Source organism: Canis lupus, chromosome 15, assembly GCF_048164855.1.
Source record: "Canis lupus baileyi chromosome 15, mCanLup2.hap1, whole genome shotgun sequence".
NCBI classification, from domain to species: Eukaryota; Metazoa; Chordata; class Mammalia; order Carnivora; family Canidae; genus Canis; species Canis lupus.
The window spans coordinates 4,388,718-4,412,437 of record NC_132852.1 but is presented as its reverse complement, the minus strand read 5'-3'; the positions used below and the strand labels follow the sequence as shown (position 1 = coordinate 4,412,437).

Here is a 23,720-nt window from a genome sequence, read left to right as displayed (position 1 = left end):
CTTATTTTGACTGTACTCAGGTTTCACCCAGGAATCTCTTTGGAAGTCTGCATGACTTCACAGGTGGTCCTTGAGCGCTGCCCACTTGGATGCTCAAATCACTGCTCTTCAGTCCACTTGAGATGTTAGCATATTATTTTATGGGGAGATATTTGGTGATCGGCACCATCCAATTGAGCTCCTTACCATGGCAGTCTTTCCTTGGTGAAAAGAAAGATATTTCCCCAAGCTGTAAAGAAACTGAAGTGTTCTTCCGGTGTTAAAATTGTATGAATTAACCAACTGGATATCTTTTATTTTACTGGACAAATAATGGCTTACATTGAACCTGCTTGTATTCTAATCTCTAGTTATTATACTTGGTTGTATTATTGTACTTCTGATTTTTAAACCCATTTTTTTCTGAATTATATCTACTTATTCTAATATTATACCAGATCAACTTTTACATTTTCTTTTCCATCAGGTGCCTTTCTTAATTTCATATAAGTTACCAAAAGTATCTCAAAATTAAAAACTTAGATATAAAAATGTGTATGTGTGTAAAATGTATGTAAAAATGTAAAAACATTTCCTTTTTCAAGTCTACTGTTTTTTTTTACTTTCTTTTCCCCCTCGTCTTTAAGCTTTCAGAAATTTACCTATTTTATCAGTGTTCTCAAAAATCGTCTTTTGATTAGTGAAATTTTTTTTCATTTCCGTATGTTTATTTTCCCAGTTGGCATATATCACTGTTATAAATTTAAGGTGTACAGTATAATGGTTTGAAATACATATATAGTGAGATAATGATGCAGTAAGTGTAGTTAGTATTCATCTCATATGGATATATATATCTCCATATATATATATATGAGTATTTAAATATATTTATATATTTAAAATTTAGTACTATCTACACCTAATGTGGGACTTGAACCAATGACCCTGAGATAGAGAATTGCATGTTTTTTGACTGAGCCAGCCAGGCACCCCAAAAAGAAAAATTTTCATTTTGATAGGAACTCTTACAAGTTACTCTCTCAACAACTTCCCTGCAGCAGTGTTAGCTATAGTCTTCACATTAACATGTTGAACATTATACTCCTGATACTTACTTATAACTGGACATTTTACTTTTTGACCATTTTCCTGAAACTCTCTTCACTCCAACCCTTACCTCAAATAACTAAAAATCTGATCTTTTTTTCTGTGACTTTGGTGTTTCTTTTTTAGTTTCTACATATAAATGAGATTATATGGTATTTGCCTTTCTCTGTCTGACATCTTTCACTTAGCATATTCTCTCAAGGTCCATCTCTGATGTCACAAATGGTATATTTCCTCATTTTTTTACAGTTAAATAGTATTCCATTATACATATAAATTTATATTTATGAACCATATATATCATGTATATGAGAATTGGATATTCATATGTAAAAGATTAAAACTAGACCCTTATATTACCACAACTTCTTTATTCATTCATCAACTGATGGACACTTAACTTGGTTCCATGTTTTGGCTATTGTAAATAATGCTTCAGGGAACATGGGGATTCAGGTGTCTTTTCAAGTTGAGGTTTTCATTTCCTTTGGGTATATGCCCAGAAGTGGAATTGCTGGATCATATGATATTTCTATTTGCTTTGGAGGGTATTTTTGTGTTCTTAAAATTTCAGTATAACTAACATTCAGTGTTCTATTAGTTTTAGGTGTAAGTATATATTCAGTATTCTATTAGTTTTAGGTGTAAATATAGTGATTCAACAGTTCCATACATTTTTCAGTTCTCATCATGGTAAGCATACTTTCTCAATCCCCTTCACCTATTTCAACCATACCCACCTTCCCTTGATGACCACTAGTTATTTATCTATATTTAAGAGTCTGGGTTTTATCCCCTTTGCCCCTTGTTCCTTTGTTTTGTTTCTTAAACTCCACATATATGTGAAATTATATAGTATTTGTCTTTTTCTCTCTGAATTATTTCACTTAGCACTATACCCTCGAATCCATCAATGCTCTTACAAAGGGCAAGATTTCATTTTTTGTGGTTGAGTATTATTCCATTGTGTGTTTGTGTGAGTGTATATATATATACATATATATACATATACAAATGTATATATATGTATATATACACAAATATATATATATTTTGTCTTTATCCACTCATCTATTGATAAACACTTGGGTTGCTTCCCTAATATGACTATTTTAAATAGTGCTGCAGTAAACATAGGAGTGCATATATCTTTTTGAATTAATGTTTTTGCATTCTTTGGGTAAATACCCAGCAGTGGAATTACTGGATCATATGGTAATTCTGTTTTTAGTTTTTTGAGGAACCTCCGTACTGATTTCCACAGTGGTTGCCTCAGTTGGCATTCCCACCAACAGTGCATGAGAGTTTCCATTTCTCCACATCCTTGCTAAATGTGATTTTAGCCTTTCTGACAGATGTGAGGCAATACTTTGAACTGTGATTTTTTGGGTATTAACCTCTTATTGAACATATCATTGCAAGTATCTTCTCCTATTCTGTAGGTTGTCTTTTAGTTTTGTTGATTGTTTCCTTTGCTGTGAAGAGGAGTGTTATTTTAATATAGTCCTAGTAGTTTATTTTTGCTTTTGTCACTCTTGCCTCAGGAGACATAACTAGAAAGAAATTATTATGGGTGATATCAAAGATGCTACTGCTTGTGTTCTCTTCTAGGATTCTTATGGTTTCCTATCTCAAATTTAGGTCTTTCATCCATTTGGAGTTTATTTTTGTGTGTGTTGTGAGAAAGTGGTCCAGTTTCAGTCTTTTGCATGTAGCTGTCTAGTATCCCCAACACCATTTGTTGAAAAGAGTTTTTCCTATTACCTACTGCCTTCTTTATTGAAGACTAATTGACCATATAATTGTGGGTTTATTTCTGGGCTCTATCTTCTATACCATTGAACTATGTGCCTATTTTCATGCCAATACTACACTGTTTTGATTATTACAGCTTTGTAGTATGTCTTGAAATCTAGGATTGTGATACCTTCAGTTTTGTTCTTTTTCATGATTGCTTTGGCTTTTGGGGGCATTTTGTGTCTCTACAAATTGTACCATTACTACTTATGTGAAAAATGTCGTTGGTATGTTAAAAATTATTTATCTATAGATTTTATTTACTTTATATAAATACTTATTTATTTAATATAGATTTTATTTATTTATTTGAGAGAGAGCATGCACAAGCAGGAGGAGGAGCAGAAGACGAAGGAGCAAACTCACTACTGAGGAGGAAGGCCAGTGGGGGTTCTATCCCACGACCCTGAGATCAAGATCTGAACATAAGGGAGACACTTAACCGACTGAGCCGTCCAAGCTCCCCTGTCATTGGTATTTTGATTGAGATTGCATTAAATGTGTAGATTGCTTTGAGAAGTGTGGAAACTTTAACATTTGTTCTCCCAATCCATGAGTATGAGATGTCTTTCCATTTGTTTCTGTCGCCTTCAATTTCTTTTATCAATTTTTATAGTTTTCAGAATACAGGTTTTTCACCTCCTTGGTAAGTTTACTCCTAGGTATTTTGTTATTTTTGTGCAATTGTAAATGAGATTGTTTTCTTAATTTCTATTTCTGCTACTACATTACAGAAATACAACAGACTTCTATATGTTGATTTTTGTATCCTGTGATAACTGAATTTATTTATCAGTTCTAGTAGTTCTCTCATGTAGTATTTAGAGTTTTCTGTATATATTATCACACCATCTGCAAATAGTTTTACTTCTTACTTATCAGTTTGGATGCTTTTTATTTTTTTTCATGATCCAATTGCTGTGGGTAGGACTTCCAGTTCTATGTTGAATTAAACTGGTGAGTGGACATCCTTGTCTTTTTCCTGACCTTAGGGAAAAAGCTCTGAAATTTTCACCATTGAATATGATGTTAGCTGTGGGCTTTTCATGTATGGCCTTTATTATGTTGAGGTATGTTCCCTCTAAACCTACTTGGTTGAGGCTTTTTTTTTTTATCATGAATGGATATTGCACTTTGTCAAATGCTTTTTCTGCTTCTATTGAAATGATTATATGATTTTAAATCCTCTCTTGTTAATGTGATATATCAATCAATGCAATTTACAAATGAACCACACTCATATCCCTGGAATAAACCCCACTTGATCATGGTGAATTATATTTTAAGGCATTATTGGATTAAGTTTGCTCATATTTTAAGAATTTTTTCTATGTCCATCAGAGATACTGGCCTATAGATCTCTTCCTAATGTCTTTACCTAGTTTTGGTATCAGGGTAATGCTGGCCTCAGGAAGCTTTACTTCCTCTTCTGGTTTTTTTCTTTTCTTTTCTTTTCTTTTCTTTTTTTTTTTTTTTGAATGGCTTAAAAAAATAGGTATTAACTTTTTTTTTTTTAAGATTTTATTTATTTATTCATGAGAGACATGGAGAGAGAGAGGCAGAGACATATAGGCAGAGGGAGAAGCAGGCTCCCTGCAGAGAGTCCAATGCCAAATTTGACTCAGGACCCCAGGATCACGACCTGAGCTGAAGGCAGACTCTCAATCACTGAGTCACTCAGATTTTTGGTAGATTTCACCTGTGAAGCCATCTGGCCCTGGACTTTTGTTTGCTGGGAGTTTTGTTTTATTACTAATTCAATTTTATTGATGGCAATCAGCCTGCTCAGCTTTCCTATTCCTAATTCAGTTTGGGGAGGTTATATGTTTCTATGAAATTATCTGTTTCTTTTAGATGGTCTCATTTGTTGGCATATCTTTCCTAATATTGTCTTATAATCCTTTGTATTTCTGTGGTGTTATTTTTCTTCCATTTCTGTGTTTGAGTTCTGTCTCTCTTTCTCTTTGATGTGTCTGGCTACAGGCTTATCAAATTTTTTTTTTATCTTTTCAAAGAATCAGCTCCTGGTTTCAATGATCTGTTCTATAGATTTTTTGTTTCAATTTAATTTATTTCCACTCTAATCTTTATTATTTCCTTCCTTCTGCTGGTTTTGGGGCCTTGTTTGTTGTTTTTCTAATTCCTTTAGGTATAACATTAGCTTGTTCATTTGAGATTTTTCTTCCTGAGATAGGCCTGTATTGCTATAAATTTCCCTTTTGGAACAGTCTTTGTGGCAGCCCAAAGATTTTGGACTATTGTAGTTTTTTTATTTTCTCTTTGATTTCTTGGTTGATCCATTCATTGTTTAATAGTATGTTATTTAACCTCCATGTGTTTTTGTTCTTTTTAAATTTTTTTCTTGTGGTTGATTTCTAGCTTCATAATGTTGTGGTCTGAAAAGATAGATGATTCGATTTCATTCTTTTTGAATTCATTGAGACTTGTTTTGTGGTCTAACATGTGGTCTGTTCTGGAGAAAGTTCATGTGTACTTAAAAGAATGTGTATTCCACTATTATAGGATGGAATGTTCTGAATGTATGTTAGATCCGTCTGGTCCAATGTATCATTCAAAGCCACTGTTTCCTCTGTGATTTTCTGTTTGGTTGATCTAGCCATTGATGTAAGTGGGGTGTTAAAGTCTCCTACTAGTACTAGATACTATTGATTGCTTCTTATATGTTTGTTAATAGCTGTTCTCTGTATTTGGGGTGCTGCTATATTGGATGCACAAATATTTAGAATTGTTCTATCTTCTTGTTAAATTATTCCCTTTATGATTAAACAGTGTCCTTCTCTATTTTTTGTTATAGTCTTTGTTTTAAGCTGCTTTGTCTAAGTATTGCTACCTTGGCTTTCTTTTCACTTCCATTTGCATAAGAGATGGTTTTTTCACCCCTTCACCCTGAATCTGCTTGTGTTTAGATCTAAAATGACTTTCTTATAGGTAGTCTGTACAAGAGTCTTGCTTTTTTTATGCATTCAGCAATGCTTTGTCTTTTGAGGCAGTTAATCCATTTTCATTTAAAGTTATTATTAAGTATGTAATTACTGCCATTTTGTTACTTTTTTTTTTTGTTGTTGTTGTTGTTACTTGTTTTAATGTTGGTTTTGTAGCACTTCTATGTTCCTTTGTTGCTCCCTGGTCTCATGATTTGCTGGCTCTCTTTAACAATAGATTTGGATTGACTTTATTTCTTTGCAAGTCTATTAAAGTTCTTTTATTTATGGCTAACATTAGGTCCACATATAATATATAATGCGTTAAAGTAGTCTACATTAAGTTGTTGGTCACTTAAGTTTGAACCAATTCTGAAAGTATTAAATTTTAACTTCTTTTCCCTCATACTTCAGGTATATGTTGTCATATTTTACATTCTCTTATTTTGTGAATCCCTTGAGTGATTTTTTAAAAAAGATTTTATTTGTTTATTCATGAGAGACAGAGAGAGAGTCAGAGACACAGGCAGAGGAAGAAGCAGGCTCCCTACAGGGAGTCTGATGCTGGACTCTATCCCAGGACCCCGGGATCATGACCTGAGCCAAAGGCAGATGCTCAACCACTGAGCCATTCAGGTGTCCCACTTGAGTGATTTCTTATAGATATACTTGATTTTACTGTATTTGTGCCTCCTTCTATTCTTACTCCTGCTTGTGGTCTTTTCTTTCCACTCAAAGAATTCCCTCAACATTTCTTCTAAAGCTGGTTTAGTGGTGATGAATTCTTTTAACTTTTGTTTGTCTGGGAATCTCTTTATCTCTCTTATTCTGAATGATAGCCTTGCTAGCTAGGGTATTTTTGGTTGCTGGTTTTATTTTTCCTTTCAGCACTTTGCATATATCATGCCACTCTCCTTTGGACTGCAAAGTTTCTGCTGAAAAATCCACTGATCACATTGTGAGTCTTCCCTTATATGTAACTGCTTTCTTTTCTCTTTCTGCGTTTAGAGTTCTCTGTAACTACTTTTTGCCACTTGAATTATTCTATGTATTGGTATGGACCTCTTTGGGTTGATTTTGTTGGGGCCTTTCTGTGCCTCCGGATCTGGTGTTTCCTTCCTCAGATTTTAGAAGTTTTCAGCTATTATTTCTTCAAATAAAATTTTCTGCCTCCTTTTCTCTCTTTTCCTCCTGGGATCCCTATAATGCAAATGCTATCATGCTTGTTATTATCACTGAGTTTCCTTCACCTATTCTCATTCTTTATTACTCTTTTTTTTCTTTCTCTCATTCATCTTAATTGCTTTTCATTTCTGTTTTCTAGGTCACTGATCCGTTCTGCCTTTTCTAATCTACTCTTCATTCCCATAGTGTATTTTTAATTTCAGCTCTTGAGTTCTTCATCTCTGATTTGTTCTTTTTTGTATTTTCTTTTTGTTGAGGTCTCACTAAGATCCTCCACTCTTTTCTCAAGTCCAGTGAGTATGTTTATAACCATTATTTTAAACTCTCTGTCAGTGGGTGCCTGGGTGGCTCAGTCAGCTAAGCATCTGACTCTTGATTCCAGTTCAGGTCATGATCTCAGGGTTGTGAGATCAAGCCCCATGTCAGGCTCTGCATTCAGCATGGAGTAAAGATTCTCTCCCTCTGCCCCTCCCCAACCTCTGCTTGAATGTGCTCTCTCTCTCTCTCTCTCTCTAAAATAAAATAAATAAATTCTCTGTCAGGCACATTGCTTATGTCCATTTTGTGTAGCTCTCTTGCTGTGAATGTGTTCTGTTTTTTCATTTGGGACATAATTATCTGTATCCTCATTTTGTATAGCTTTCTGTATTTGTTTCTATATGTTATGAAATCAGCTATGTCTCCTGCTCTTGAAAGTAGTGGCCTTATGAAAAGGTCCTGTTCTTGTCCACCAGAATCTGGCACTTCAGGAGAATGTCTCCTTTGCACTTTGTGTGCACCTACTGTTGTTGGCTGAGCCACATTTGCCTTCATTCCAGTCATCTGCAATAACTATATTTGCCTATTGTGGGCAGTGTTTGGTCCCTGTGTTGTTAATGGGCTAGTCTGAGACTGCTTTGCACTTGAGTTGACAGACCAGGCATTTGCCATAGATGCAGTCCCACTGACCTGCAGGTTTCTCTGCCTGTGTTGTTCCCTGAGAGGCTCTCATTGGTGGGCAGGACCTGAAGTCATACCAGATGTCTGCCACCAGACCACTCCTGGGGCCACAGTAAAACTGGTGTGTGTGGTTATCTTCCCCTCTTCCCAGGATAGGAGTCACTTTGGAGTGATACTGTCCAGCTTTATAGTGACACCACTATAAATGGACTCTTGCTGAAGGTGGGTTGGATGGGCTGGATCTGCATGAGAATGTGAGAGGTGGGGAGCAGGCACTGTTAGCAAGCTTGGTGGAAAATATTCATTTTGGTTCTCACATGTGTGGGGTTATCTAGGCCAGGGAGTGGGGTGAGAAATGGTGCTTGCCAGCTCTTTTGTTCTTAGAGAAGTCCCTAGAGACCCCTGTCCCTCTAGCACACATTCTGAGTTTAGTAAATAAGTCTTTTCTCACATACCCCAGGTGTTCTTCAAACTGCTATCTCTATGCTATATCTCAGTGGGGCTATGTGTTATGCTCTGACTCTTTAAGGATAAGAACTCATTTTCCTACTGCTTTCTGGCTGTCCCAGAGCTGAGCCTGCTGATTTTTAAAGTTGCCATGTTGAGCCCCACTGATTGTAAAAACTTGTGAAGTTAGACCCCTGTGGTTTTCAAAGCCAAATGTAGGGATTTGTCCCAGTGCTGGTCCCCTGTGCCTGAGGTGCCTGGTGTGGGGTCTGATCCTCCCTCTTCTTTGTGTTTGCTGTGTCCTTTCCTCCTGCAGACAGTCTTGTGAGTCAGCTTGTTTCCCAGCCATGTCTCTGCTCTTCCTACCATTTTCAGTGTGAACTCTTCTCTACAATTAGCTGTGGAGAGTCTTTTCTGCCTGTCTTTGTGTCTTTCTTGAGTTATTTACACTGTTATGGGTGTTATATAAGTATATCTGTGAGTCAGAGTGAGCTTAGGATCCTCCTTCTCTGCCATTTTCTCCAGAACTGATATTTCTATGTTTAATTTCCTGAAGAACCTCCATACTGTTTTCCATAGCAGCTTTGCAAGTTTATAATCCCCCCAGCAGTGCTCAAATGTTTCCTTTTCTCTACATTCTTCCCAGCATTGGTTATCTTTTGTCCTTTTGATGGCCTTCCTAACAAGTGTGAGATGATATTTCATTGTAGTTTTGATTTGCATTTCTCTGATAACTGTGGTCATCACCTTTATTAGCACCTGTTGGTCATTCATTTATCTTCTTTGGAAAAATTTCTCTTCAGGTCATTTATCCATTTTAATTGGATTATTTTTTATTTGTTGCTGTTGAGCTGTGGAAGTTCTTTATTTTGGATATTAAATGTTTATCTGATGCATGTTTTGCAAATATTTCCTCCCATTCCGTAAGTCATCTTTTCACTTTGTTGATTGCTTCTTTTGCTGTGTAGAAGCTTTGAAGTTTGAAGTAAGTTCCACTTCTTATTTTATTGCCTTTACTTTAGGTGTCCTATCCAAAAATCATTTCCAAGATCCACATCACAGAACTTTTTAAGTCTTTAATCCATTTTCATGAGTATATAAGATAGGAATCTATTTTCATTCTTTTACATGTGAATGTCCCATTTTCCTGGCAGCACTAAATGAAGAGACTGATTTCTCTTCATTGAATATTTCAGGCTTCTTTGTAAAATATTAATTGATTGTATATTCTTGGGTTTATTTCTGGGCTTTCAGTTCTGTTTCATTGATCTATTGGTCTGCTTTTATGCCAGTACTATGTAGTATTCATTATCATAGCTTTATACTACAGCTTGAAATCAGAAAGTGTGATGCCTCCTGCTTTATTCTTCTTTCACAGGGTTGCTTTAGCTGTTTGGAGTTTTGGCAGTTTGTATAAATATTAAACTGTTTTTTCTGCTCTGTAAAAATGAAAATACCATTGGAATCTTGATACATATTCAAAGGGACCCAGATATCCTGATGTTATTATAGTAGCATTATCAAAAATAGTCAAATTATGAGAAAGCCCAAATGCCCGTCAACTGATGAGTAGATGAAGAAGCTATGGTGTGTGTGTGTGTGTGTGTGTGTGTGTGTGTGTATTCAGCTATCAGAAAGAATGCACTCTTACCATTTGCAATGATGTGGATGGAGCTAGAGTGCATGATGCTAAGTGAAATAAGTCAGTCAGAGAAAGGAAAATACCATGACTTTACTTATATGTGGAATTTAAGAAACAAAGCAGATGAACATGGTGGGGAGAGAGAGGCAAACTATAAAACAGACTCTAACTATAGAGAATAAACTATGGGTTGCTGGAGGGGAGGTGGGCAGGAGGCATGAGTTAAATGCGTGGTGGGTATTAAGGAGACCACTTGTGATTAGCAGTGGATGTTATCTGTAAGTGATGAATCACTAAATTCTGCTGCAATTAATGTTACAATATATGTTAATTAGAATTTAAATAAAAGCTTTAAAAATGTATCAATTCTTTAAATTCTTTTAGGTAATTTGTCATCAATGTATAGAAAAATTACTAATTCTGTATGTTAATTTTGTGTCCCATGGCTTTACTGATCTCATTGATCTGTGTGTGCATTCTTTAGTATTTTTCTATATAAAATCATGTTATCTTCAAATAGAGATATTTTTCCCCAATTATGATGCATTTTATGTCCTTTTCTTGCTTAACTATTCTGGCATGGATTTCCACAATGTAGAATAAGAACAGTACAAGTGGGCACTCTTGTCTTATTTTTGATTTTACAGGAAAAGCTTTCAACATTTCATTATTAAGTATAATGTTAGCTGTAAGCTTATCCTATATGGCCTTCATTATGTTGAAATATGTATCTTTTATATCTAATTTGTTAAGATTTTTTACCATGAATGTATATTGAATTGTATAATGTGCTTTTTCTGTGTCTATTGATATGAACATGATTTTTTTTCTTTTATCCAATTAATGTGCTGCATTACATTGATTGTTTTGCATATGTTCAAACATCCTTGCATTCAAGGATGGTTGGTTATGTAAATCATATTTTGATATGCTATTGAATTCAGGTTGCTAGTATTTTGTTGAGAATTTTGGCATCTATATTCATCAGAGATACTGGTCTCTGGACATTTTTGGACAGTGTCCTATTCTGGCTTTGTTATAAAAGTAATGCTGGCCTCATGAAATGTGTTGAGGTGTTCCCTGCTTCACAATATTGTGAAAAAATTTGAGAAGAACTGCCATTAATTCTTAAGTGTTTGGTAAAATTCACCAAGGAAACATCTGGACTGGGCTTTTCTGTATTGGGAGAATTTTGATTACTGCTTCAGTCTCCTTACCAGTAATTAGTCTATTCAGATTTTTTATTCTTCCTGACTCAGTTTTGGTGAGTTGTAAGTTTCTCAGAATTTTTCCATTTTTTTCTAGGTTGTTCAATTTGTTGGCATACCATTGTTCATAACAGCCTCTGATGGCTCTTTATATTTCAGTGGTATCACTGGTTTTAATATCTCCTTTTTTATTCATCATTTTATTGATTTGGGTCCTCTTTTTTTCTTTGGTTAGTCTAGGTAAAAGTTTGTCCATTTTGTTTCTCTTTTTAAAAAAATATTTAATTTGGTTAATCATTTCTATTGTTTTCCTGTTCTCTATTTGTTTCTGCTCTATATTATTTCTTCTAAATTTGGTCTCTGTTCTTCCTTCTACTTCATTAAGAGATAGAGATAGGTTGGGTGTTTTTTTGTTTGTTTTGCTTTTTGGTGTGTGGGGGGAGTATCTTTCTTCCTAATGTAGGCATTTATTGCTATGAACTTCTCTCCTAAAAACCACTGTTGCTGCATTTCATAAATTTTGGTATATTGTGTTTCCATTTTCTTGATTTCCCCTTTAAATTCTCTGATCCATTGGTTGTTCAGGAAAGTGTTGTTGAATTTCTGTGTATTGATAAATTATTCAATTTTTTTTGTTGTTACTGATTTCCAGCTTCACATCATTGTGGTCAGAGAAAATAAATGGTGTGATTTCAGTCTTCTTTAATTTTCTAGGACTTGTTTTGTGATCAAAACCATGCTCTCTTGTAGAAAATGTTCTATCTGCACTTGAGAAAAATGTATATTTTGATGTTGTTGAATAGAATGTTCTGTATTTCTCTGTTCTCTCTGGTTTAAAGTGCTGTTTAAATCTGCTTTCTTATTGACTCTGTCTGGATGATCTATCCATTATTGAGGGTTGGGTATTAAAGTCCTTAACTGCTATCTTATTGCTGTTTATTGCTCCTTTTATTTCTATTAGTTTTTGCCTTATGTATTTAGGTGCTCAGCTCTTGGTCACATAAGTGTTTATAATTGTCATATCTTCTTGGTGGATTTGACCCTGTTAAGATTAAGCGACCTTCTTTGTCTCTTCATACCATTTTTGTTTTGAAGTCTGTTTTGTCTGATAGAAGTATCAAAGTATCTGCTTTGTTTTTCTAGTGACCATTTGCTTGAAATTTCTACTTGCATCCTTTACTCAGTGTATGTGTATCTTTAAGGCTAAATGTAGGCAGCATATTGGTGATTTTTAAAATCCTTTTAGTTATTCCATATATTTTGTTGGAGAATTTAATCCACTTACACTTAAAGTAATTATTGATAAGTAAAGAATTTATTATTACCATTTATTAACTGTTTTCTGGTTGTTTTGTAGATCCATTGTTCTTTGCTTCTTATCCTGCTATCCTTTTTGTGTGTGTTTTGATATCTTGTGGTATCAGCATACTTTGAATCCCTTATCATGTTCTTTTGGGTAGTTACTATAGTTTTTTCCTTGTGGTTACCATGAGACTTGCTAAAATATCTTAAATTCCTGACACCCTATTTTAAACTATCCAATAGAATTTCTATGCTTTATACTTTCTCTTCTGCCATGCATTTTAGGTTATTGGTGTTAAGATTTATATATTTTTATATTGTAAATTTTACAAGTACAGATATTATAGTTATGGTTTTACTACATTTGTTTTTTAACTTTTAAACTAGAGTTAAATGAATTATGCACCATTCACATACTACAGAATCTCACTTTGACTATATATTTAACATTATCAGTGTGTTTTGTTACACTTTTATGCCTTAGATGGAAATTAGCTTGATTAAGCTTTCAGAAATTTACCTATTTTCAGTTTCTTCAAAGAATCAATTGATTAGTATTTGTTATTAATTTCTAGTATCAACTTTATTATTTTATTCACTTCCTTGAATACACTGAATAGATTTTCCCTAATTGCCATTGATGGATATTCAGCTAATTTGTAGTTATTTTTATTACTAATAAAAAGCTATTAGAACTATATATTTCCCTCAAAATATTACTTTATCTGTAGCCTAGGAGATTTTTCTTCAGTTCTAAATATTATCTCATTTCCATTGTGGTTTCTTTTGATGTATCCATTATTTATAAGTATGTTTCAAACCTACAAATACAGTTAATGGACTGCTTTATGCTATTGATTTTCTAAATTGTTTTTTAGTTCAGAAATATAACTTGTATGAAAGCAATAATTTTTCTTTCCATGATTGAAACTCTGAGCCAGATAGTGTAGTTTCTTGGTCAAACGGTGAATTTTTTCCTTCTTCACCAAGTATGTACCTGTCCCAAATTTTGGTTTTATTTGGAAGGTCTCATCTCCAATACTACTCACTTTATATAGGCCCACAGCTTCATTTTCTAACCCCATTTGCCATTTAAACCCAAGTTCCTAGTTCCCAAGGGTCCACTCTCCTCATTCCCGAGTAAAAGCATTTGGCCTTAAGGCTCTAGATAGTTCTTGGTTTCTGGCTCCCTCTTGACTTTTCACACACTGCAGATTTCCTTTCTTATAGGAGTTCTGTGATACATCTAAAAATAAATTTGTAATTTTTTTTCTTCAGAATCTCTTGTATGTTATAGCAGTAGTGTTTTCAGGTTATTAAGCCTACTTTATTTCTTAATATTTTTGGAAGTCAAAAACTTGAAGGTTATCTATATTCTTTACATTCTTTCTAAATAAAATCTATTCTCCTCAATTTCCCCTAAGGGAAAGGTCATGTAAAAAAGTAAAGAAGAACCCCCAAATCAGCATTTTTTTTTCTGCTGCATCTGCAATTAAGTCACCACTTGTTACATGAAATAAAATACCAAACTGTTAATGACTGTAAGCATAAACAGAGATGGAGAAATAAACTTACTATTTACTTTTAGCTGTAGTTACTAACCTAGAGTGATATCCTACACATTGTAGAGAATGGCGCTCTAGAGTAATAGAGTAATACAGTAAGAAAGAGATGTTCTATGGCATGGCAGATTTTTATACATATTTCTTTATTTTCACGATTTGGATCTCATTACTTTAAGGCTGTGCAATAAACACCTTTGTTTTCCTTTCCTTCTCAAAGATTAATGCAGAATGTTGACTTCACACTTCACTGGCCCAGTTGTGATCAAACCCAGGATCCCTGGATGTTACAGTACTTCCTACAAGGAGCAGAGACAAAAGTTTTCAAACTTTGGATGTAAATGAGCCACTCCTTCAAAAGGATCCTGGTTTGGGCAGCCTGGGTGGCTCAGCAGTTCAATGCCACCTTCAGCCCAGGGTGTGATCCTGGAGACCCAGGATTGAGTACTGTGTCGGGCTCCCTGCAGGGAGCCTGCTTGTTCCTTTGCCTGTGTCTCTGCCTCTCTCCCTCCTTCTCTCTCTCTCTCTCTCTCTCTCTCTGTCTCAAACAAATAAAATCTTAAAAAAAAAAAAAAATGTCCGGGCTTACAAAAAAGATATGGACATGGCCAACAAGCACATGAGAAAATGCTCCGCATCACTGGCCATCAGGGAAATACAAATCAAAACCACCATGAGATCCCACCTCACACCAGTGAGAATGGGGAACATTAACAAGACAGGAAACCACAAATGTTGGAGAGGATGCGAAGAAAGGGGAACCCTCTTGCACTGTTGTTGCTGGGAATGTGAACTGGCACAGCCTCTCTGGAAAACTGTGTGGAGGTTCCTTAAAGAGTTAAAAATAGACCTGCCCTACAACCCAGCAATTGCACTGTTGGGGATTTACCCCAAAGATACAGATGCAGGGAAACGCCAGGACACCTGCACCCCAATGTTTCTAGCAGCAATGTCCACGATAGCCACACTGTGGAAGGAGCCTCGATGTCTATGGAAAGATGATGGATAAAGAAGCTGTGGTCTATGTATACAATGGAATATTCCTCAGCCATTAGAAACGACAAATACCCACCATTTGCTTCGATGTGGATGGAACTGGAGGGTATTATGCTGAGTGAAGTAAGTCAGTCGGAGAAGGACAAACATTATATGGTTTCACTCCTACAGGGAATATAAAAAATAGTGAAAGGGATTAAAGGGGAAAGGACAGAAAATGAGTGGGAAATATCACATGAGAGACTCCTAACTCTGGGAAACGAACAAGGGGGAGTGGATACAGAAGTGGGCGGGGGTTTGGGGTGACTCGGTGACAGGCACTGATGGGCGGGCACTTGACGGGATGAGCACTGGGTGTTATACTATATGTTGGCAAATCGAACTCCAATGAAAAAATATACAAAAAAAAAAATGAAAAAAAATTAAAAAGGTCCTGGTTTGGTAGGTAGGTTCAGGAATCAGCACTGTCAGTGATTCTGGGCCAGGAGGTTTCAGACTGTGTTCTGAGAAACTCTGCCAGTATTTCATTCTCAAGTATCACATCAATCTGTCCTGATTTTTTGTTTCCTGATGATTAGCACAAACCAGTTTGTGTGTTGCTAGAACAGGAATAAGGAAAATCATAGTTTATGTTGTTCTAGTGCCTGATGATTTATAAAGACCTTTCATATTTTGTATTCCTAATCTTTGTTAATAATCCTTTTATTTTTATGAGATGTACCACATAGCAACTATCCCATTTTTACACTTACAAATCCTGAGAGTCCAAGAAGTTAAGTCAATGTAACTGGTTCTACTAAATGGTAGGTAAAGACTAGAACCAAGTTCTAACAACAAGTTCCTCAATACTTAATACTCCATGACTTCTCTCTGGTCCAATGAACTCTGTGCCTGATGGCTTAATCCAGGTTAGGGCTTGAGTCCTAGTGTTCATACTCATGGGGAGTCCTCCTAAGGAATGGGAGAATGACAAAATGGGCTCTTTGCTCCCATGTGATCCACCCTGCCAAGTTGCCTAAACCATACATCATCCATCACAATGTGCCATCAAATATCTTTCCTTTAAAGACTCAAAAAGTTTAGTCATTTGTCAATTCCCCCTTGGATTCAGATCCAGATTCAGCAACCATTTACCTACGTACTTTATGCCACACAAGGAACATATTAGTGATGGTTCTCCAGAGGAACAGAACCAACAGGATTTATTATAAAGAATTGGCTCATGTGACTATAGAGGCTGAAAATTCTCTAGATCCATAGTCGGGAAGCTATAGAACCAGAAGAGCTGATGATAGGAGTTCCAGTTTGAGGGCAGGCAGGCTCAAGATTCAAGCTAATAGACACTTTCAGTTTGAGTCCAAAGTCAGAAAAAGATGGATATCTCAGGTCAAGGCATTCAGGCATGAGGAGCTCCCCTTTACTCAGAGGTTCAGCCTTTTTGTTGTATCCAGACCTTTAACTGGGAATGAATGAGGCCCACTCACACTGGGGAGGGCAAATGGCTTTACTCACTCTACTGGTTCAAATGGTAATCTCATCCAGAGATCCATGAACATCATACTGGGCCAGGGCATTTCACATTATCCCCCCCGCTATTCAAGGGGTGAATGATTAAACTGTGGCATATCTATGCCTTGGAATACTGCTCAAGAATAAAAAGGAACCAACTATTTATACACACGATATGGAAGAGTTCCCAGAGAATTATGTAGTGATAAAAACCAATGCCAAAAGGTTACATACTGTATAATTCCATTTACATAACAATCTTGAAATGACCCAATTATAGAACTGGAAAATAGATTAGTGGTTGCCAGGAGTTAAGGAAGTGGAGGAAACTGGTAGGGAAGCAGGTGTGGTTATAAAGGGCAACGTGATCACTGAGATGGAAACATTATTTATCCTCACTGCATATGGGATCCACAAATTTTACAGGTGATGAAATTGCGTAGAACTAAATAGAAAAACACACATCCCAAATATATGGATGCCTGCACAAATTAAATCAGAATCACTGTGGTGCTGTCTGGTGGTTGTACATTTTTACAGTCACTCCTCATGTGATTCTAATGGTACATCAGAGTTAAGAGTCATTGGTCAAGGCATTTTCAAAGGAATAACAAGAATTTTACAACATATTTACAACACACTGCTAGCCAACAGCAGTCCTGTATAATAAGACATTAAAATCCCCAAATCAGTAATTCCTGTTTAGATGTAAAAGGTATGTAAATCTATGATAGCCTTCTAAGCATTCCAAATCCTTGCCATTCAAACAGCTTCCAGGACCTCATCTGGGAGCCTTTAGAAATGCAGAATTTCTTCATCCCACCCTCAGATCTACTGAATCAGAATTTGCCATTTATGGATATCCCCAGATGATTCAAATTCACATTAAAATTTAAAAAGCACTCCTCTAAATCCTTCCTTAAATGCATATGCTCAGAAATTTCTCATACACTTTTCAAATGAAATTGTCAGAGGACACGGTTGGAAATAGCTAAATGTATTATAATGGTAATTTTTAAAAAGATTTATTTATTGAGAGTACGTGTACACACATGCATGCACACAAGTGGGGGGAGGAGCAGAGGGAGAGAATCCCAAGCAGGCTCCTGGCTGAGCACCTGGCCAGGTGCAGGGGGCTCGATCTCACCCAGAGTCAGATGCTTAACCAACTGCTTAACCAGCCATGTGCCCTATTGATAATTGATAATTTCTATGAGGAAATTAAATCTCTTAAGCGCTTACTTAGCATTTCTAAAGACATGAGGTGTTGGTAATATTTAATATAACTTATGGCAGAAAATGTTCTCTCCAAAAAACGCCACTGTGTATACACCAAATAATGGGAGTGGCTTTCATAACACAAAGAAGCTTTAATTGCATCAAATGAATTCTCATTGGTGATTCATCTCTCCAGTGTGTGGTGTTTGTATCCTCTTTTATGCATAGACCATTTTGGTTTGTGTCATTTTGGGTGAAAAAAAGGAAATATTGTGGGTAAGGAGTCCTAATGTTTAGATTCTTTTCATGAAACTACTCATTAGTTGAATGGCTTTGGAGGGGTCAGCTTCTTTGCCAGTGAAGGACTGGCCTAGATGGGGCTCTCAGGAGTACTTACAGAGGAAAGTGGAGTTTATCCTTGTGGGGAAGGAGGACGGGATCCTTGGGTTCCATAACCTTCCCTCTTCCCCTCCCAAGTTTTAATCAGTTCAGTCAGTGATCTCGTTTACCTATTGCAACTTTTATGCAATCTAATCTGAATAAAGAGTTTTGCTATTTAAAAAGACTGGAAACAATTGCTAATTAAAGTTTCTTGGAGATACTTTGACTTCAAGTTTACAGATCATGTAATAATGAGGTCTACTGGACACGAAACATATACAGCATTTAGAATAATGATCTGCATGCAGCGGGCAGACATTTATTTTTTGTTTATTCATGAGAGACACAAAGGCAGAGACCTGGAGGGAGAACCAGGCTCCCCGTGGGGAGTCTGATGTGGGACTTGACCTAGGACCCCGAGATCACGACATACAACCACTGAGGCACTCAGGAGCCTATAAGTAAACATTGTAAAATTGATTGTTACCAGTCCACCAAACATTCTCAGAGTTGCATTGCTGAGCCTGAGTAAGCTTGCAGGACCAGGTAGGGACACTCAAACATCAGTGCTTCCACCAACTGGTTTATGTGCATCTGTGCAAGTTATGTGATCTCCAGAAAACAGAGTACTCATAAATAATGAGGTCCACAGTTCCTTAACCACAACTCCAAAGTCCAAAAGGCTGAAAATCGGTTTTGTAGATGGATCAGAGGCAAATCTGACCTGAATATAGACGAGACTATGAATGGTTTTGTATATCCCACTTAACGTGATGTATCACTGAGGAAATAGGAGGTTACAGGCTGCTGCTCCAGGTTACATGGTGGGCGGGTTGGTGGGGGGGGTTGTATGCACCACAGGTGGGGTGGGCCACCAGGTAGCTGACGCTGGCAGGAGTTAGGAAGACTAGAGAGTCTTACTATGAATAACTCCTGTGAGAAATATAGGGGGGAATAAAGCAGGATCCCATAAGGGAAGGATGCAGGACACCTTGCAGACTCTTGTGTTAACATTAGCCGGTTCGTGAGCATCACTGGGCCCAGGTCTTGGCTGGGAACTGACGGCGCAGAGAGAGCAAGGCCTTGGCTTGAAAGGATGAGGCCAAGGTGCTAACCACTGGGGGCTAGAAAGCTGTCAGCTAACTGTGCTCATTACAGCCAAACAGAAGGTTCTTTGTCAAGTGCAATCTGAGAGGTACCATGACACCATTGTCACATAGCTGTTTTTCTTTTTTTAAATCTTGGCCTTTTATTTTTGTATATTTTATATTGGAGTTCAATTTGCCAACATATACTATAACACCCAGTGCTCATCTCATCAAGTGCCCCCCTCAGTGCCCATCACCCAATCACCGCATCCCCCCGTCCACCTCTCCTTCCACTACCCTTTGTTCGTTTCCCAGAGTTAGGAGTCTCTCATGGTTTGTCACCCTGATATTTCCCACTCATTTTCTCTCCTTTCCCCTATAATCCTTTTCACTATTTTTTATATTCCTCAAATGAATGAAACCATATAATGTTTGTCCAATTGACTTCACTCAGCATAATACCCTCCAGTTCCATCCACATTGAAGCAAATGGTGGGTATTTGTCATTTCTAATGGCTGAGGAATATTTCATTGTATACATAAACCACATCTTCTTTATCCATTTATCTTTCGATGGACACCGAGGCTCCTTCCACAGTGTGGCTATTGTGGACATTGCTGCTAGAAACATCGGGGTGCAGGTGTCCCGGCGTTTCATTGCATCTGTATCTTTGGGGTAAATCCCCAGCAGTGCAATTGCTGGGTCGTAGGGCAGGTCTATTTTTAACTCTTTGAGGAACCTCCACACAGTTTTCCAGAGTGGCTGCACCAGTTCACATTCCCACCCACAGTGCAGGAGGGTTCCCCTTTCTCCACATCCCCGCCAACATTTGTGGTTTCCTGTATTGTTAATTTTCCCCATTCTCACTGCTGTGAGGTGGGATCTCATGGTGGTTTTGATTTGTATTTCCCTGATGGTCAGTGATGCAGAGCATTTTCTCATGTGCTTGTTGGCCATGTCTATGTCTTCCTCTGTGAGATTTCTGTTCATGGCTTTTGCCCATTTCAGTATTCGATTGTTTGTTTCTTGGGTGTTGAGTTTAATAAGTTCTTTATAGATCTTGGATACTAGCCCTTTATCTGATACATCATTTGCTAATATCTTCTCCCATTCTGTAGGGTGTCTTGTAGTTTTGTTGACTGTATCCTTTGCTGTGCAGAAGCTTCTTATCTTGATGAAGTCCCAATAGTTCATTTTTGCTTTTGTTTCTCTTGCCTTCATGGATGTATCTTGCAAGAAGTTCCTGTGGCGAAGTTCAAAAAGGGTGTTACCTGTGTTCTCCTCTAGATTTTTGAGGGACTCTTGTCTCACATTTAGATCTTTCATCCATTTTGAGTTTATCTTTGTGTATGGTGCAGGAGAGTGGTCTAGTTTCATTCTTCTGCATGTGGATGTCCAATTTTCCCAGCACCATTTATTGAAGAGACTGTCCTTTTTCCAGTGGGTAATCTTTCCTGCTTTGTTAAATATTAGTTGGCCATAAAGTTGAGGGCCCACTTCTGGATTCTCTCTTCTGTTCCATTGATCTATGTGTCTGTTTTTGTGTCAGGACCGCACTGTCTTAAAGATCACAGCTTTGTAGTACAACCTGAAAGCAGGCATTGTGATACCCCTGGCTCTGGTTTTCTTTTTTAATATTCCCCTGGCTATTTGGGGTCTTTTCTGACTCCACACAAATCTTAAGATGATTTGTTCCAACTCTCTGAAGAAAGTCCATGGTATTTGGATAGGGATTGCATTGAAGGTGTAAATTGCCCTGGGTAGCATTGGCATTTTCACAATATTAGTTTTTCCAATCCGTGAGCATGGAATATTTTTCCATCTCTTTGTGTCTTCCTCCATTTCTTTCAGAAGTGTTCTGTAGTTTTTAGAGTATAGATCCTTTACCTCTTTGGTTAGGTTGATTCCTAGGTATCTTATGCTTTTGGGTACGATTATAAATGGAATTGACTCCTTAATTTCTCTTTCTTCAGTCTCATTGTTAGTGTATAGAAACACCACTGATTTCTGGGCATTGATTTTGTATCCTGCCACGCTGCCGAATTACTGTATGAGTTCTAGCAATCTTGGGGTGGAGGCTTTTGGGTTTTCTTTCTTTTTTTTTTTTTTTAATGTTTATTTATTTATGATAGTCACAGAGAGAGAAAGAGAGAGGGGCAGAGACACAGGCAGAGGGAGAAGCAGGCTCCATGCACCGGAAGCCCGATGTGGGATTCGATCCCGGGTCTCCAGGATCGCGCCCTGGGCCAAAGGCAGGCGCCAAACCCCTGCGCCACCCAGGGATCCCTTGGGTTTTCTATGTAAAGTATCATGTCATCTGCGAAGAGGGAGAGTTTGACTTCTTCTTTGCCAATCTGAACGCCTTTTATTTCTTTTTGCTGTCTTATTGCTGAGGCTAGGACATCCAGTACTATGTTGAATAGAAGTGGTGAGACTGAACATCCCTGTCTCATTCCTGATCTTAGGGGAAAGGCTCCCAGTGCTTCCCCATTGAGAATGATGTTTGCTGTGGGCTTTTCGTAGATGGCTTTTTTTTTTTTCGTAGATGGCTTTTAAGATGCTGAGGAATGTTCCCTGTATCCCTACACTCTGAAGGGTTTTATTCAGGCATGGATGCTGTATTTTGTCAAATGCTTTCTCTGCATTTATTGAGAGGATCCTATGGTTCTTGTATTTTCTCTTGTTGATATGATCTATCACGTTGATTATGAATGTTGAACCAAACTTGCTTCCCAGGGATAAATCCCACTTGGTCATGGCAAATAATCTTCTTAATGTACTGTTGGATCCTATTGGTGAGTATCTTCATGGGGATTTTTGCATCTCTGTTCATCAGGGATATTGGTCTCTAATTCTCCTTTTTGGTGGAGTCTTTTTCTGGTTTTGGAACTAAGGTGATGCTGGCCACATAGAACGAGTTTGGAAGCTTTCTGTCCCTTTGTATCTTTCGGAACAGCTTTAGCAGAATAGGTATTTGATTGAATTTGATAGAATTCACCTGGGAAGCCATCTGGTCCTGGGCTTTTTGTGTCTTGGGAGGTGTTTGATGACTGCTTCAATTTCCTCCCTGGTTATTGGCCTGTTCATGTTTTCCATTTCTTCCTGTTCCAATTTTGGTAATTTCTGGTTTCCCAGAAATGTGTTCATTTTCCTATATTGCCTAATTTATTGGCATGTAGCTGCTCATAATATATTTTTAAAATCATTTGGATTTCCTTGATATTGGTTGTTATCTCTCCTCTTTCATTCATGATTTAATTAATTTGAATCTTTTTTCTTTTTAATAAGTCTGGCTTATGGTTTATCTGTCTTATTAATTCTTTCAAAGAACCAACTCCTGGTTTTGTTGATCTGTTCCACAGTTCTTCTGGTCGATTTCATTGAGTTCTGCTCGAATCTTTATTATCTGTCTTCTGCTTGGTGTAGGTTTTACTTGCTGTACTTTCTCCAATTCCTTTAGGTGCGAGGTTAGCTTGCATTTTAGTTTTTTCCAATTTTTTTTTTGAGAGATGCATGTATTGCGATGTATTACCCTCTCAGGACTGCTTTTGCTGTATCCCAAAGATTTTTAATGGGTGTATCTTCATTCTCATTAGTTTCCATGAATCTTTTTAATTCTTCTCTAATTTCCTGGTTGACCCATTCATCTTTTAGCAGGATGCTCTTTAACCTCCACGTGTTTGAGTTTCTTCCAAAGTTTTTCTTGTGATTGAGTTCTAGTTTCAAAGCATTGTTGTCTGAAAATATACAGGGGACAATCCCAATCTTTTGGTATTGGTTGGGACCTGATTTGTGACCCAGTATGTGGTCTATTCTGGAGAAAGTTCCATGTGCACTTGTGAAGAATGTGTATTCAGTTGCTTTTGGATGTAAAGTTCTGTAAATATCTGTGAAATCTATCTGGCCCAGTGTAGCATTTAAAGCTGTTGTTTTGGGCATCCCAGGTGGCTCAGCAGTTTAGCGCCGCCTTCAGCCCAGGGCCTGATCCTGGAGACAGGGGATCAAGTCCCATGTCAGGCTCCCTGCATGAAGCCTGCTTCTCTGCCTGTGTGTCTGCCTCTCTCTGTATCTCATGAATAAAAAAAAATAATAAATAAACATAAATTTAAAAAATGAAGCTCTTGTTTCTTTGGTGATGTTGTGCTTAGAATATCTGTCATTTGCAGAAAGTGCTGTGTTGAAGTCTCTTACTATTAGTATCTTATCTAAGTATGTTTTTACTTTGGTTATTAATTGATTGGTATACTTGGCAGCTCCCACATTAAGGGCATAAATATTCATGATTGTTAGGTCTTCTTGTTGGATAGACCCTTTAAGTATGATACAGTGTCCCTCTTCATCCTTACTACAGTCTTTGGGATAAACTTTAATTTATCTGATATGAGGATGGCTACCCCTGCTTTCTTTTGAGGAC

General features: G+C 37.1%; 1 long non-coding RNA gene across 3 annotated transcripts in view; it reads left to right on the top strand.

Moving 5' to 3' along the window:
• Positions 1-14,891, top strand: part of LOC140604557 (uncharacterized) — a 48,680-nt gene extending 33,789 nt beyond the window's left edge. Inside the window, exon 4 of one of the 3 annotated variants that reach the window (XR_012007368.1) lies at positions 14,334-14,891. This is a non-coding gene — a long non-coding RNA (uncharacterized lncRNA). The remainder of the gene's footprint in view (positions 1-14,333) is intronic. The other 2 variants (XR_012007366.1, XR_012007367.1) reach the window with 2 other exon arrangements.
• Positions 14,892-23,720: the final 8,829 nt, after the last annotated feature.